General features: G+C 35.4%; 2 pseudogenes; both read left to right on the top strand.

The window, feature by feature from the left end:
- Positions 1-1,398: 1,398 nt before the first annotated feature.
- LOC149183300 (adenosylhomocysteinase 2 pseudogene) lies at positions 1,399-2,262 on the top strand (annotated as a pseudogene).
- A 13,475-nt stretch (positions 2,263-15,737) lies between these two features.
- Positions 15,738-16,316, top strand: LOC149183299 (adenosylhomocysteinase 2 pseudogene; annotated as a pseudogene).
- Positions 16,317-19,042: the final 2,726 nt, after the last annotated feature.

Raw genomic sequence — 19,042 nt, 5'->3', positions numbered from 1 at the left:
GTACCCCTTTATTTACAAATGCTAGGCCTTGAAAATTTCCTTGGTGTTAAGAAGATTGCCATCAAGCCTCAAACTAATAGGTGGGTGTTCCCTAACACTAATAGTGGTATCCTTATTCTTGCAGAGGAACGTCTGATGAACTTGGGTTGTGCAACTGGCCACCCAAGTTTTGTGATGTCTTGCTCCTTTACAAACCAGGTAAATATTTCTAATGCCCTGCAACCATTGATTGTACATACTAGATTTCTTAGGCATACCAATCCCTTGATTATTTTGTTGTGTATGATCCATTACTATTTGTCAAAAATACCCATTCCCTGTACCTAGCCCTGTTACATTAAAACTCATGCAAAATATTGTGGAGTGGGTCATGCATGTCATAGCAGTGTCCAATTTCACTAATTAATGTCATAGCCATGCTCTCTATGCTTTTTCATAAACGTTATGTTTTTTTAATAGATGTTTTGAGGTGGGTGTGGTGGGGATGTTGGGATCTTATCTAGAGTTTTTGAAATGGGATCTCGCTTATATGTTGTGATTTGGATTTGGATTCTTGCCTCATTTATTTGTCGTCTACTGTTTTTTAATATATGTTTTCAGGTAGATGCGTGATTTTTGAGATCTGGTTAGGGTGCTTTAAAGTAGGATCTTGTCCAGGTTTTGTGGTTTAGATTTAAAATTTGTTCTCATTTCCTTTGAACTCACACTTTTCTGGTGTGTTTGTTGTTGTTTAGATCTTGTCAGGGTGTTTGAGATGTGGAATCTTGATTCGCTATTGTGTTTTTGGTTCTAGCAATGAGTTTTTTGGTTGTTTTAAAGCAGTTAGGATCTCATCATCAAATTGTTATATAGATTTATAGTATAATATGATAAATTTCAGACCTTTACTTATTAGTTTCAACAGTATTATCTTATGTCAGTTTAGAACATTAGGAAGTATCTTAATCTTAATTCTAATCTTAATCATGCGATACCAGCTTCCTGATGTTGGATCTGATATGGACTTGGGGGAATTTTGGTCTCATTCATGATGTTATGAACTGCACTTCTCTAGTTAGTTGCCTTGATTCTTTAGTGTCATTGAGATCACACCACGATGCTTTTGTTATAGTTAGCTTGCATTGCATTACATTTTAGGATTCACTAGTTTCCACTACATTAAAAAAAATCAATTCTTAGGGTGCTGAATCAATGTGAGTTCATGGTGGGTGTATAAGCATATTCATATTAAAATCAAGTACCTTTACATATATTCAATTATCTGGTTATTATGGGTTAATATTAGCTAAGGTTTTGAAAGCTGATTGGACTTGTATCGAAGTTTTGAATTATTGTGAATTATAGATCGAGGGCCATTTTTCTCAGATCTTTTTTTCCTTCAAAATTTTTCTATTTGAGATGCAGTTTGTGTTGATTGTGATTATCTTTCTTCTTTTACAGTTTGACAACTTGTATGGATGTAGGCACTCTCTCCCAGATGGTCTTATGAGAGCCAAAGTTGTCACGATTGCTGGTAAGGTTGTTGTTTCTTGTGGGTTTGGTGATGTTGGCAAGGGTTGTGCTGCAACCTTGAAAGTCGCTGGAGCTAGGGTCATTGTTACATAGATTGATCCTATATGTGCCCTGCAAGCGCTTATGGAAGGCCTTCTTGTTCTCACCCTTGAGGATGTAGTTAGCACTGCTGATATCTTTGTGACAGCCACTGGCAACAAGGAAATCATCATGGTAGATCACATGAGGAAAATGAAGAATAATGCCATTGTTTGTAACATCGACCACTTTGACAACGTGATTGATATGCAAGGCCTTGAAACTTTCCCCGGTTTTAAGAAGATTACCATCAAGCCTCAGACTGATAGGTGGGTGTTGCCTAATACCAACAGTGGCATCATTGTTCTCGCAGAGGGACATCTGATGAACTTGGGTTGTGCAACTGGCCACCCAAGTTTTGTCATGTCTTGCTCCTTTACAAACCAGGTAAATATTTCTAATGCCCTGCAACCATTTCCCGTACATATTAGATTTTTCAGGCATACCAATCCCTTGATTATATTGTTGCATATGATCCATTTCCATTTCCCAATAATCCCCATTCCCTATACCTAGCCCTGTTACATTAAACCTCATGCAACATATGGTGGAGTGGGTCATGTATGTCAAATTAGTGTCCAATTTCACCAATTAATGTCATAGCCATGTTCTCTATGTTTTTTCATAAACATTCTGTTGTTTTTTAATAGATGTTTTTAGGTAGATGCGTGATTTTTGAGATATGGTCATGGTGTTTTGAAGTAGGATCTTGTCTAGGTGTTGTGATTTTAAAATTTGTTCTCATTTCTTTTGAGCTCACACTTTTCTGGTGGGTTTGTTGTTGTTTAGACCTTGTCAGGGTATTTGAGATGTGGTGTAATGTCCCCTAATAATAATAAAAATAATAAATAATATAATATAATATTAAAATATAAGAAAATAAATGATAAACAATAAAGAAAATATAATAATAATAAATAAATAATAAATAAGGAATAAAATATAATAATAAATAAATAAATAAAATAGTAAATAACAATACTAGAGTTCTAAATAAATATAAATAAAAATAAACTATAAATATAGTAAAAATAAGTAAAGTTAACAAAAAGTAAAATAAAACAAGAAAGAGTTAAATTAAGAGAACTATAAAAGTAGTAAAATAAGTAAAGTTATCAAAAAGTAAAAAAGAATAAAATAAGAGAGAATTATATTAAGAGAATTACTAAATTAAGTTAAACTTAAAATAAAGAAATAAATGTTGCATGTTGACACATGGAATTTGTGCATGCGGTTCCCCTTCCAATGTTTGCTCTATTTGATAGACGGTGAGGAAGATGAGAGATCATTCCATGATTCCATCATCCATTTTCTTGAGAGAAAAGTGTTGTGAGACAAAGGATTCCCTAGTAGTAGTACGTTGATTGAGGGCTCGGGGTGGCGAGTTGTAGAAAGATTTTGTGCAACTGAGCCTATGGTTGGGTGGAGAGTCATCCCCAAAACTTTGTTGCGGTTAGCAGGATTCAAATAGCGTTCAACTCCGAAATCAAAAGTAAGGAATATCATCGCCACAAGTAAGTTGTCTCTGCTCATATTTCCGAAATTCGACGTTAAATAGTTGATAAATTGTGTGTTGATTATAAACGCATGATTAATATAATTAGTTGCATGTTTTAATTTTGTGGTTGTTACATATGGTATTAGAGCAGGTTTTGACTTTGTGATCTCTAGATAAAAGTTCGAGAAAAATGCTTACTTAAATTCATCAATAATTTTTTTTTTCTCGATAAAGACTAATTCTATTAAGTAAAATATAGTACAATCAAGAGAAGCAAGAGACCGGCAGACCGGAAATGATGGATCCATCAACCTCGGTCCCGGAGGAAAGATTCAATCTCACAGCTACATCAAATAATTTGAGAGCAAAGACTGACTAACTGACTTTTACCCCACAGGGGCAGAAACTACAACACAGTGTTTTTTCCCTTTCTTTTTGTTGACTTTTGTCCAGCCATCATGGGGAGAATGAGCTAGAACAACTTGAAGATTGGAATTCTCTATCTTCGGGAACTCCTTTTCAGATTCAGAGGAGGAAGTCTCATGGGCGCGTTTCTGGGAGATTGTTGTGACATGGGTGTACCCCTCAGTATCCGTGGGCGGAACCATCGGCTGAGGCGCCTGGTCCGGTTCTGAATCGCTTTCCTCATCCTCCGTACTTGGGGAGCTAGAGCTCCCAGCTCGCGGCGGTGGACAGGGAGCCCAACGCTTGGGTTTGGATTTTGCGAAGATGCCCTTTTTCGTTCTTGCTGTCAGCGATGGGCAGGAGTTCTACAGGTCCCCTGTTAGGTGACAATGGCAGCATCGGAAGGCAGTGTTTTCGTAGTCTAGAAACTGGGTCCAAACAGAGTCATTGATCTTGAGATTGATTTGCTCTGGCAATCCCTTGCTTAAATCTAGCTCCACACATACTCTAGCATATGTATAGAGACCTAGTTGTTCCCTTTGGTAATCTCCCATTAAAAAGCAGCCCAAGGTGTTGCCTATTTCCCTGTATACTTCTGTGCGCCACAGGTGTATTGGGAGATTCGGAAGTCTGATCCATACAGGGGCTTTAGTGATGACTGCAGAAGCTGGGTCAAAGTCTGGGAACCATGGAGTTAAGAAGAGGCCTGCTGAACCTATGAACCAAGGGCCTTCTTCTAAGGCCTTTTCGTAATGCTCGGGGTTATCGAACAGCACTATAAAATATCCCTTTGCACAGAAATAAACCTTGCAACGGTCAGTCCAGTTGTCATTGATCCAGTCATAAAGATCCTTTGAGCGTGGCCAGAGCCCATTGAATCTGCAGATGATGGCCCTTTCAGCAAATTTTTGGGTGTCGTTTGCAAGATCAGAGTAGGAGATCTCAACAGACGGAACCTCCTCCAGTTTGTCAACCAAAAAAGGCTTGGGTTTGGGAGGTTCCAGGGTTGCGGGTATCTCAGAGCGGACTGCAGCTTTGTAGGAGAATGGAGGAGCAGAAGAGGATTGCCCTGCAGCTCCACCTCTCAAGCGGAAGGAAAACACTAAAGAACTGTTGTTTTTTATGCTGTAAAAAGAGAGAGGAAGAGGATCGTCGAGCTGTTTACCTTGGAAAATAAGTCTCTGTAGGGATGAGGGGATCCCAAGTCTGTACTCCAGATTTGCTTTGAGGTTCTGCACCAGATTTGAAGGGTGTACCCATTGCATAATGGTTTTGCCTGAGATCTGTGTGATTTGAACCTGAAAGGGGGCAGAGAAATTTTTTCCAGAAACATTCTGAAGCAGCACAGGGCCAGAGGCTGTAGGGTCTCCTATCTCTTGACGCACTGGAGGCAGAGGGGGAGAAAAAGGCTTCTGCCGATGGTAGCTTTCACTCCAGCCCAGATCCGCTGCAAAGGAATTCTTTCGTGCCGGAGATTCTGACAGAGATCTCGTTTTCAGGTTCGCACTATGAAGGGTTTCAGAATATGAAATTTCTGAAACAGCATTGGCTTCTTTAGGCAGGCTGCCTTCTGTGTACGCGGGCTCGTCCATTGGATGTACAGTGTTCATGAATTCTACAGAGGTCTGAGGAGAAACAAGAGAAAGATCTGCGTCCTCTTTCTCAGCCGCCGCATCTGCATTCTTTAGGAGGCAGCTGGCACGAGATGCGGCAGTAAAAGTTCCAGATCTGGCATCTTCAGGGCCGAAGGCGAAGCAGAGGAGAGGGAGGGTTGCTTTCAGAATGTAATGGAGACCCGGCGTATCAGCAGTGCACTGGAGCGGACGTCCATGAAAAGATCGCATTTCGCCTGCATCAACAGAGCCTTCCAAAGGCCACACGGCGGCCGAAGGCGAGGAGGCGGCGGCTCTGCATGTAGGGTTCATCTTCCGCGCCCAATTTACCTCAAAATCAATTCATCAATAATTTGATTGCAATAATAAAAAGAAATTTAATCACTATAAGTTTGAGAAATAAATACCATTTCTATTTTTTTACAATAATTATTATATATAAATTATTGAATAAATATGATTACTTTTAATACAATAGATAAACTTTCTTTATTTAAATCAATAAATATAAACCTTTGGTCACTTCTTGTTTGCATGTAATGGTATAAATGAGTAATGTTAAATATACTATTGTAAACTTTGGATACTTCTTATTTATGTGTAATTATATACCTGTGTCATTTTGAATCTATTCTTATAAGGATTATATTAAAAATAAACTATATTTTAAATATATTATAATTTTGAATCTAGTCTTATAAGAATTATATTAAAAATAAACTATATTTTAAATATATTATAATTGTTTTTTAAAATCCTACCATTAAAACCGACAAAAATTAAGCATTCTATTATTTGGATAAAAATAAAGTTGTTTTGATCATTAGAAATTCTTTTAGTTGAAAGCACAATTCAAGGTAATGGTGATATGTTTTTATTTTAAGTGATTAACAAAATAATAATCTATTATATATCTACTTATGCTTATGAGTAGGAATAGTTAAACTTTCTCGATATAAAATTATTATTGCGCAAATATTACGACATGTTTTATATAGAAAATCGGCTTATCAATCTAAGAGTTACAAGTATGGATAGATGTTCTAATACAGGTAAATATAATTACTCATAAATATATCCTTCCCTTACTATTAAATTAGAAATATAAAAAAGAAGAAGAGGTTATATTAATTTTAGAACAATAAAATAAACAGTAGTGGTTATTCATTGATTGTGAAGAGTTGGGTTGGTGAAACAAATTTTAAGTTGGAATTAATATCCTATAAATAGTTACTTTTATGAGGTGGATTCATAATTTATATGAATTTTGAGTCATATTAACTAATTTAAAATTTCATAGGATGCATGCATATATTATTATAATTAGAATACTTTATATGTTTGTTATTTTAAATTTAAATTTATATGTGTGATTTATATGTAGGAAAAATATGGAAAGAAATGAAATTTATGATTTATAATATATATGTATATGCATGTGGTTTATGTATTAGGAAAATTGATGAGAAATATTTTCATGTGCTTGATATGAATGTATATATTTAAGAAAAAATACTAAATAAATTTGATTTTATTATATGGGAAAATTATAAAAATTTAAATGATATAGTTCAATATATATTAACTTGATAATATGATATTAAACATTAGGTCATTATTGAATTGGATAGGTGGTTGAGGTTAGTGCACACCTATTGTAAAACGTAGGGATATAATGATATGTCCAAAACAAAAGAAGAAAAAGAAAAAAATGCACCCTTTTATATGCTCCCTATAACATAACGATTTTCATAAAGGTGATAATGAAATTATGGTACTAGACATGTATTGATGAATCCATGAAGAAATCGACATGCCTATCATGTTCTTAATAATGTAAAACTAAAATCTTGATATGAACATGCAAAACCAGTTTTGATCATATGGGAATTAAAGAGACAATAGCTATTTGGCGAATATGTGAGGAAATAAGGGTGCAATTTCATGGAAGTAATGAGTATAAACCTAAGATAGCAAGAAACTAGATTTGGGAGAATAGTAAACCTATTATTACAATAATATGGTGGAAAAATATATATAAATAGACAACAATCTTAAGAAAGAAAGGAAGGTTTCTATGTTTGATTTCCAACATTAGCAGCATGGAGGAAGGAAAGAGGAGGAATTTGCACATTTTCTAATGAGAATAATGAATGATATCCTTGTAACCACAACCAACTCAGAAGGAGGAGGATAAATTAAACTCACAGTCACAATATAATCTTGAAAAATAAAGATGGGGAAGAGGTAGGGGCAACTTATAATTTGCCTGGAAGGGGGGTGATATCACCATTTGATGCACTTTATATAATGTTTTGGTATTCATAAATCAAGAACAGACTTGACTTATGTTATGGGCATGCACTATGAAGTTTATGGGAAGAATAAGGAGGAATCTACAAAAAAATAAATAAATGATAATGAATGTTAACCCCCATAACAATGGCCAACTTAGACTAATGAGGTGAAAAAAAAAATAGTTATTGATAGATACTTAAGGTGGCTGAGTGAAAGTGTCACAACAAGGGTAAGAAATCAATAAGAATGGGTAGCCCTTTTTAGAACATAATGGAATATTTTGGAAGTCATAACTTGGTAATCTAAATGTATTCTTCAAAGGAAAAAAACTTGGTAGCAAATGGTTGTGGAATCATATAATTATTTCTATATAAGAACATGATGAGAATCACTATAATTTTGATTTAAGGATGATGCATATAAGGAAGAAACATCGACAATCAACTAATGAAATTGAATTTACAAGGGCCCTCAAATGTATGACAACATTGGATTAAATAAGTAAATCCACAATAAAATTGATCAGTTGGAGGAAGATAAATTATGTGAGCAGAGGAGTTGTAACAACATTTCCAAGTGTCATAATGATATTTCCATCTTTGAAGCTAGTAGACATGGAGCATTAGGAAATTAAGATTATTGGAGAAAATAAAAATATATCTATGAATATTCGGCATGAGGAAGTGAAGGAGTGACTCTTTCAAGAAGAAAGTTATCTTAAGGATACAGATGAGTGGATTTATGAACATGATTGCTAACGATCAAAGTGATGAGCTATATAATTTAGAAGTATTGAGGTATGAAGTTGTGAGCACTTTTATTTGGTAACAAATGATAAGTGATAAAATAGGAAAATTTTTCAAGGATAACAATTTTTTAACTTTTGAAAAAAAAAGAAATACGGTATGTAGACTAATGAGAAAACACTGAGCATGAAGCCCGGGAAGAATTATAGCTAGAAATCCTATAATGAGGATTTGAGAAGGATTACACATAAATTGACAAAAGAAGTGAGAATCAACTAATAAAGGGTGTACTTGAATAGATGTCACTCCAAGTGGAATGATGATCTATTTATTACTTCATATAAAATAACTTATTAGTGTAACATTAGTATTGGAAGAAGTTATTTCCAAATACAGCAGGCATACCAAATCTTTCATGGATGCTAATGGTGGTAGTGGTTCCAATCATTTCAAATTATAAACTAAAGATTTAGAAAATTCTAAACTAAAGATTTAACAAGTTATAATTAAAATGGAAAAATCCCTAGTCCAACTTGAAGATGAGTGAATCTACAATAAAAGAGATCAAGAGGGAACTTGATGAGATAAGAAAATCTTTTAGGATGAACAATGACAATTATGTGAGTGATGGATAGATCACCAGGGGACAACAAACCCTTGGGTAGGTGGATTAAGAATGACATAAGAATTAAATAAGGATGACCAAGGGTATGTGTGCTATTTGGATAAGAAAACTATGTATAGTGTTCATGGAATTTTAACTTGATATTGATGATTTAAATGATTGTACAAACGGTAATATCTTAACAACGAATTTCACTAAAATTTCTTTGGAGAAGGAAGAATATATGACGAGAGGTTAAGGCTCAAGATGATGAGGCTCATTTGGAATTTAACGATGTACTTATATGAGTATACCTATGGTGTAAATGGTTAACTTACTAATAGAAAGAACAAGAAACGATTACTGAAAAGTGATTGGTATCTAGATGAAAACATGAAACTAATAGTGATGATGAGATAACATAGACCCTAGATGGATGTTGAATAATCTTGGTTCATAGTTGGTATTCAATGTTTATACAAGCAAATGAAATTCGTTTTTCTGATGAATCATGATAAGAATGTTTATAGTGTATTGATATATATTTGATAAGTATTGAGATGATTCTCATATTGATGATGTTTCAGGATATGATGGTATGAGGATAATGATGCACGTGTGGTTCTTATTCATTTAGTTTGATATGATAATGATGTTGTATGTTCATGACATATATGATATGCATAGGTATTATGATGTTACAATAAAATGTATATTGACATTTGGTTCATATATTATGTGATGTCATGATATATCTTTGATACATACATGTTGATGTTATAACTTATGATGGTATTTCATAAGGTGAAGCATGTGGTAACTGCATGCAAATTTTATGACACACAAGAGTATGCAATTTTTTTTTACTATTTAGAATGTGGTGGTTAACAATGGTGTTATGTGTAGAAATTTTGAATAATTTAACACATATTCACAGAGATTATCCTGATCATACAATTATAAGCGGAACATGTATAATACATAATCTCCTCTACGTTGATCATCAATTTAAAGAAGCAGAAACATTCACAGGCGCACATAGAAGCATCAATCACACATATCAACACAGTATGTATCCCGGGGAAAGCATCTCGCTAAAAACCCCAACTATCTGTATATTATATTGATTGAATCATGTAACATTACAAAGTACAATTCTTATCACAAGCAATCTAGTGCCAGCTCCACCTGTCACACACAATACAGCTCAAATCTGATCTCCAAATCTATTCCACTGATTGCCTGCCTCCACTGCTCAATACTTGCTCAAGAACTGATGAGAATGACTTCCCAAACTCGTATTTCACCTCAAAATAATCACTCACACTTTGTTGGACGTGAGCAAAGGCTACAATACTGGGAAAATACGTGAGCAAACTCATTGGCATACTCAATCCCTTGATTGTGCAAGATTTGGTGCACAACTATAGTCACAACTGATAGCAATCTGATTCTCTACCACCTGTCCCTGTTGAACTGAACATGCACTGACATGCAACTGAGTTAACTGATGTATTCTATAGTTGCATTATGAGTTAATAACTTGTGAATTAATTAATAACTAATTCACCCAACTCATCTCTAGTCTATTGATCAGTTAGACTAAATACAACTAGTTTAACAAAGCTAAACTGAACACAACTCCATCAACTATACCTCCAGCCACTGAACTCAACTCACTTGAGTTCTAACTGAAGTCATGCATGCAACAACTCAACTGACTCATAAGAAAAGTGTATTTCCTTCTGACAGCTGCATGTGCCACCTCTGTAGCTCAAACTGAAGTGCTCCAAGAGAATAAGATCAAGTTTATAGTCCAAATATTATTATGAGACAATAATATTTGACTTTTCTATTTTTGACAGCCACTCTAAAAATAGACTTTGATCACTCACAGTGTGATCACTCACACTTTGATCAAAAATAGAAGTCCATCTATTTTTCCCAACTTGACCAATCATCCATAAACAGCAACCTGCAATCCATAGACATGATCCATATGTCTAAAAATAGACATAGTCTAAAAATAGACTTGCGCCAAAAATAGCCTGCGGGCCCACTTAGTGAAGGCGACTCTTTTCACTAAGCTCCATCATCTTGTTGCACTCTCAACAAGCATTTCTTGTTGCACACTTTTCAACACTCCCTCTCAACAAGAAAGGCTTCCTCTCAAACCCGATCCTATAACTCTGGAATGTTCTCCATGCAACACATTTGGCCGGTCCACTTGCTCTGTCATCAAAGTCTCTGACTGCTATTGCCTCTGTCGACTGAAACTCTGCATCTCTGTGCTCTTCAGTATCTAACTACTCTAGCCTCTGTCACTTTAATCTCTGACTGCATCCGTGCTGTTGCTGGTTCTATCTCCCAGCATTGCATCCGCACTGCACCTCCCAACTGACCTCCCTATTGGGATAGAAACATCCTCTGATGCTGAAGCTCTACCTGCTACTGACAAGTGCTCCCTCTCTGACATCTGCACTACTGCAACATCTCCATGCATCTCGCACCATTGCACACCTCTCTATGCCACCTAGCACTATTCAAAACACTTGTGCCTCTCACATTGCTACAGCCTGCTAGCTATGCGTTGTCCTGGGATTCCCTGCACTGTCGCTCTCTCTGCCGCTCCATCCGCATCTGTCTCTACCCAATCAGTCAGTTCCTGCTACTACACATCGGGGCACCCGTAGCAAGGTCTCATCCAAGAGGTTGGGTACCTCAAGGATCCTGCCCCTTCTCCTTAGGACAATCAATCCACATCACCCCACCTCCTACCTGGAGGTATGCCTGCATGCGATCCTTCAGCCCATCTGGCTCGAAGTTTCCCCCTATTGGAGGTCTCTGGATGAGTAGATGTCTCTACTCTATCTCCTCTCAGCTTCCCCTGTTGTGGCTCCTCCACAACCTCCTGAAGCTGCTGCACCAATCGTGGCTCCTCCATAATCGTCTGAGACTTCTTCTGGCTCTGCATGTTGATAGGTAATATAAGCTCCCTCTCAACCACCAAGTCTCCATCAGTTGCCTCGCTGCTCAAGGCTTTGCATGCATCTTGAACCTCAAGAGCATACAGGTTCCTGACCCTTGAACCAATCTCATGACAACGAAAGCATCTCACCTTCGACTTGTCAACCTTCTTCCCATCACTGGAAGAACAAGATTCAGAAAGAGAAACCTTCTTCTTTCCCTTCTTCGCCTTACTCGCTAAGGCACAGTTCTCCTCATCATGCGTAGATGAAGAACTGTCTCTGGTGCACTGTCTAATCTCCTCCTGCATCAAATCCAACTATGGTCTTTCCCAATTTGGCAGTTTCTCCCTTCCATTCACAGAGTCCTGGTAGCTATGCCAACTCTTAGGAAGGTCAAGGAGTGCTAGACTCACCATCCTCATCCAACAGTCACCCCCACACTTCCCATCTCATCCCGGCATTGGTGAACTTCGTGAGATACTGGGGCATACTGTCTCCATTCTCACACTGAATGTTTCTGAGTTTTGCTCTTGCTTTGGAATAAACGAATTCCACCAGCTCAAAACTCAACCGCTTCCAAAAGAAGGATGAATCCAGAGGCTACCTGGCCCGATTACAAACTCTGCCTGAAGAAATAAAATGTAAACACTTTCTGAATAATAGATCCGATGATCAATCCTCGCTTGATATCCTGTAAAAATCTCTTCTACAAATCAAGCAGATCTGATACCATGTAGAAATTTTGAATAATTTAACACATATTCACAGAGATTATCCTGATCATACAATTATAAGCAGAACATGTATAATACATAATCTCCTCTACGTTGATCATCAATTTACAAAATCAGAAACATTCACAGGCGCACATAGAAGCATCAATCACACATATCAACATAGTATGTATCCCGGGGAAAGCATCTCGCTAAAAACCCCAACTATCTGTATATTATATTGATTGAATCATGTAACATTACAAAGTACAATGCTTATCACAAGCAATCCAGTACCAGCTCCACCTGTTACACACAATACAGCTTAGATCTGATCTCCAAATCTATTCCACTGCTTGCCTGCCTCCACTGCTCAATACCTGCTCAAGAACTGATGAGAATGACTTCCAAAACTCGTATTTCACCTCAAAATAATCACTCACACTTTTTTGGACGTGAGCAAAGGCTACAATACTGGGCAAATACGTGAGCAAACTCATTGGCATACTCAATCCCTTGATTGTGCAAGATCTGGTGCACAACTATAGTCACAACTGATAGCAATCTGATTCTCTACCACCTGTCCCTGTTGAACTGAACATGCACTGACATGCAGCTGAGTTAAGTGATGTATTCTATAGTTGCATTATGAGTTAATAACTTGTGAATAAATTAATAACTAATTCACCCAACTCATCTCTAGTCTATTGATCAGTTAGACTAAATACAACTAGTTTAACAAAGCTAAACTGAACACAACTCCATCAATTATACCTCCAGCCACTAAACTCAACTCACTTGAGTTCTAACTGAAGTCATGCATGCAACAACTCAACTAACTCATAAGAAAAGCGTATTTCCTTCTGACAGCTGCATGTGCCACCTCTGTAGCTCAAACTGAAGTTCTCCAAGAGAATAAGATCAAGTTTATAGTCCAAATATTATTTTGAGACAATAATATCTGACTTTTCTATTTTTGACAGCCAGTCTAAAAATAGACTTTGATCACTCACACTTTGATCAAAAATAGAAGTCCATCTATTTTTCCCAACTTGACCAATCATCCATAAACAACAACCTGCAATCCATAGACATGATCCATATGTCTAAAAATAGACTTGCGCCAAAAATTGCCTGCCGGCCCACTTAGTGAAGGCGACTCTTTTCACTAAGCTCCATCATCTTGTTGCACTCTCAACAAGAATTTCTTGTTGCACACTTTTCAACATTATGTTATCATGATGACATGCAAGAGTTGGCATGTCGATTATTTTCTATGATACTATGATTATAACTAATGCAGTGGTTGCATGTTTGGATGTGGTGATTGACAGGAACTCCACAAATGGGCCGAGAGAGCCAGTTTATTTGATGATCTCGTGGGAGCCCATACTTGCAAGGGAGAATATGTAACACCATATGGGTTGCGGATATACTCAATCAACACTACATATGCTAGTGGTTCCTTTGTCTTGTATAGCTCTTGATGGATAGCTCTTGAGGGGCTATGGGACCATCTTGAGGAGGCCAAGTGCCTGATATTGTAGGCTAGGTGCCTAGTATTGGATTGCGATGCTGAAGTCTGGTGGGGGTGTAAGGAATTTAATGCATGGGGTTGTGTGCCTTAGTAGTTGTGGAGCGAGTGGGCCAACCTTGCGAGATGCCCGAAGTCATTGAGTACCGTACCAGATGCCTGCCTTGGGGAAGATGAGGTCTGAGTCGGGCACGAGCCTTGGGGCTAGCCTTGGACTAGGATACAGGCCAAGGAGGCTTATTTCTGGTTTTGGAAGGGGGATAAAGGACATAGATTACTTGAGATTTTCCAGGGTATTGTGAAAACTTTCAATGCATGTTAATTATACTAGTTCAGCAGAGGGTGTAGGGTAAACATGAAGTAATAAATAACTAAATAAATAAAATGCTAAATATTTCAACTTAACTTTGGGACGAAGTTCCATAAAGAGGGGGAGTATGTAATGTCCCCTAATAATAATAAAAATAATAAATAAATAATATAATATTAAAATATAAGAAAACAATTGATAAACAATAAAGAAAATACAATAATAATATATAAATAATAAATAATGAAGAAAATATAATCAATAAATAAAATAGTAAATAACAATACTACAGTTCTAAATAGATATAAATAAAAATAAACTATGAAAATAGTAAAGTTAACAAAAAGTAAAATAAAACAAGAAAGAGTTAAATTAAGAGAACTATAAAAGTAGTAAAAATAAGTAAAGTTATCAAAAAGTAAAAACGAATAAAATAAGAAAGAACTATATTAAGAGAATTACTAAATTAATTTAAACTTAAAATAAAGAAATAAAAGCTGCATGTTGACATATGGAATGTGTGCATGCGGTTCCCCTTCCAATGTTTGCTCTATTTAATAGACAATGAGGAAGATGAGAGATCATTCCATGATTCCATCATCCATTCTCTTGGGAGAAAAGTGTTGTGAGACAAAGGATTCCATGGCAGTAGTACATTGATTGAGGGCTCGAGGGTGGCCAGTTGTAGAAATATTTTGTGCAACTGAGCCTATGGTTGGGTGGAGAGTCATCCCCAAAACTTTGTTGCGGTTAGCATGATTCAAATAGCATTCAACTTTGAAATCACAAGTGAGGAATATCATCGCCATAGGTAAGTTGTCACTGCTCATATTTTAGAAATTCAATGTTAAATAGTTGATAAATTGCGCGTTGATTATAAATCGCATGATTAATCTAATTAGTTGCATGTTTTAATTTTGGGGTTGTTACATGTGGAATATTTTTAGCTGTTGTGTTTTTGGTTCTAGCAATGAGTTTTGTGGTTGTTTTAAAGCAGTTAGGATCTCATTGATAATATTAATCATGTGATACAAGCTTCCCGATTTTGGATCTGATATGGCCTTGGGGGAATTTTGGTTTACTTCATGATGTTATGAATTGCATTGTTCTTGTTAGTTTCCTTGATTCTTTTGTGTCATTGAGATCACATCATGATGATTTTGGTATAGTTAGCTTGCATTGCATTACATTTTAGGATTCACTAGTTTCCACTACATTAAAAATAATCAATTTTTTGGGTGCTGAATCAATGTGAGTTCTTGGTCGGTGTAGAAGCATCTTCATATTTAAAATCAAGGACCTTTACATATATTCAATTATCTGGTTATTATGGGTTAATATTAGCTAAGGTTTTGAAAGCTAATTGGACTTGTATCGATGTTTTGAATTATTGTGAATTATAGATCCAGGGCCAGATTTCTCAGATCTTTTACTTCTTCAAAAATTTTCTATTTGAGATGCAGTTTGTGTTGATTTTGATTCTCTTTCTTCTTTTTCATTTTGAAAACTTGTATGGATGTAGGTACTCTCTCCCAGATGGTCTTATGAGAGCCACAGATGTCATGATTGCTGGTATGGTTGTTGTTGTTTGTGGGTTTGGAGATGTTGGAAAGGGTTGTGTTGCAGCCTTCAAAGTTGTTGGAGCTAGGGTCATTGTTACAGAGATTGATCCTATCTATGCCCTGCAAGTGCTTATGGAAGGCCTTCATGTTCTCACCCTTGAGGATGTAGTTAGCACTGTTGATATCTTTGTGACAACCACTGGCAACAAGGACATCATCATGGTAGATCACATGAAGAAAATGAAGAACAATGCCATTATTTGTAACATCGGTCACTTTGACAATGAGATTGATATGCAAGGCCTTGAAACTTTCTTTGGTGTTAAGAAGATTACCATCAAGCCTTAGATTGATAGGTGGGTGTTCCCTGAAACCAATAATGGCATCATTGTTTTTGCAACGGGACGTGTTATGAACTTGGGTTGTGCAACTGGCCACCCAAGTTTTGTCATGTCTTGCTTCTTTACAAACTAGGTAAATATTTATAATGCCCTATAACCATTTCTTGTACATACTAGATTTCTCAGGCATACTAATCCCTTGATTATATTGTTTTGTATGATCCATTTCTATTTTCCAGAAATCCCCATTCCTGGTACCTAGCCCCGTTACATTAAACCTCATGCAACATATGGTGGAGTGGGTCATGCATGTCATAGGAGTGTCCAATTTCACCATTTAGTGTCATAACCATGCTCTCTGTGCTTTTTCATAAACATTATGATGTTTTTTAATAGATGTTTTCAAGTGGGCGTGGTGGGGATGTTGAGATCTCGTCTAGAGTTTTTGAAATGGGATATTTCTTATATGTTGTGATTTGGATTTGGATTCTTGCCTCATTTCTTTGTCACTTGTTGTTTTTTAATAGATTTTTTTAGGTAGATGTGTGATTTTTGAGATCTGGTCAGGGTGCTTTGAAGTAGGATCTTGTCTAGGTGTTGTGGTTTAGATTTGAAATTTGTTCTCATTTCTTTTCAACTTAAACTTTTCTGGTGTGTTTGTTGTTGTTTAGATGTTACAGGGTGTTTGAGATGTGGAATCTTGATTAGTTGTTGTGTTTTTTATTCTAGCAATGAGTTTTGTGGTTGTTTTAAAGTAGTTAGGATCTCAACATCAAACTATTATACAAATTTATAGCATAATATGGTAAATTTCAGACCACTATTTATCATTTTCGACAGTATTATCTTATATCTGTTTAGAGCATTAGGAAGCATCTTAATCTTAATTCTAATCTTAATCATGCAATACCAGCTTCCTATGTTGGATTTGATATGGCCTTGGGGGCATTTTGGTCTCATTCTTGATGTTATGAGTTGCATTGCTCTTGTTAGTTGCCTTGACTCTTCAGTGTCATTGAGATCACATCATTATGCTTTTGGTATACTTATCTTGCATGTCCGCTCTTTCTAAAAATCAATCTAATTATTAGTATATATATAAACATAATATAAATTTAAAATATAAAGAGGTTTAGGAACACCCAAAAAAATATGTATGCTAAATAAATAAAAATATAAATAAAGTGGATGTATGGCAAATAAATAAAACCTCTTTTTATATGTACTCCAAAGGTATGGTAAATAAATAAAAATATAAATAAACTAGAGGTATAGTAAACAAATAAAATATTTTTTTATATTTAGTCCATAAACCTCTTTCTATTTAGGAAGACTCAAAAAAAAGATTTATTTAGATGAAGTTTATGGATTAAATACCATAATTATAAAAGAGGTATGATAAATTAATAAAAATATAAACAAATGAGAGGTATGGTAAATAAATAAAACATTTTATAACATTTACTCCATAAGTCACCTTATATTTAAGTACACTAAAAAAAGAGGTTTTATTTAGGTGAAGCATATGGCCCAAATACCATGGGTCAAATTATTATTAATACCATGCAAAAAAACATAATTAACTCTAATATTAGTATTAATAAAAATAAAGATGGAACATGGTATTGAACTGTGGTATTGAGAAACAATTGTATGACCCATGGTATTTATGTGGAATGTAGCCTATTTAAATGGGAGAATTAAACGAGAATAGGTCTATCCTTAGTATGAATCTACTTAGCCCCGGGAGGGATCAAATATCATAGAGTGAAAAATATTTGATCCCTTTGGGCCCTTGGTAGATCAAGAGTAAAGATGGATCTTGTAATTTAATGTCACGTAAACATTTTAACTCGGTTTAAAAAAATCAATTATTAATTTTATTATTTTTTTATAAATTACTACTAGTAGTTTTTAAGCCATGGTATTCATGTGAGCATAGACTATTTAAAGGGGGTCATTCTATTAGCTTAGATCCATCTTAAGTGTGGATCTACCAAGTGCTCAGAGTGATAAATAGACTTGGTCCCTTTAAGAGTTTGGTAGATGTGGATTTAAGATGGATATTGGTTGGTGTTTATGATAATGAAGATATTAAATAGACTTAGGAAATTATGTTGTAAAAAACATCTTGAGGTGAATTGCTAAAGCTACTTTTACTCACTTCACAAAATTTAGTAAAAATTACCAATATCTCCATTCATATTGTTTTTTTTTATTTAACACAAGAAATTCAAACATAACATTGTTGGATATAGATTTTCCTATTAATCTTGCAAACCATTTTTCAAATGTTTCTAAATATGATATGTTCATGAAAAAGTTATAAGGTACTGATGTTGGATTAGTTGTTTGAAAAATATGTTAGTTTGTACCACCTTTCATCTTCTCTCATATTATTAATTAAAGAATGCAAAACATATGATGGTAGTGAATTATGCTAACAACCAATTTAGATTGGGAGAGATGTACTTAAATTATATTATTTAATTGAAGATTTCCAATTAAAAATTATAATAAATCTACATTTATATATTTATTGGAAGCTTTGTGACTATGGGAACTCCTTTTCATTAGATCCCCTTCACGCCTTTCAATACGTACTACTTTCTTATATTATATAGTTGGGGCTTGCTAAGTGTTAGTGTATTGGGGTAAAGTGATGTATTTCGTAAAGTGATGTATTTTTTCTGATCTCGCAGTTGCACTCTATGGAATAAGAAATCAATTTGATTTGCATTTATTGTAAGCCAGAAATTAGATACCTCTCTGGCATATTATTATTTAAAATGGATCTATGCTGGTAAATATTTTAATTCAATGTTCCTTTGAAAAAGTGATCTTGCATACAATAATACC

This window comes from Pinus tabuliformis, chromosome 3_2 (genome assembly GCF_031772625.1).
Source record: "Pinus tabuliformis cultivar Carrire ecotype Pingquan chromosome 3_2, CPIR1, whole genome shotgun sequence".
NCBI lineage: Eukaryota > Viridiplantae > Streptophyta > Pinopsida > Pinales > Pinaceae > Pinus > Pinus tabuliformis.
This window is presented reverse-complemented; position numbering and strand designations above follow the sequence as displayed.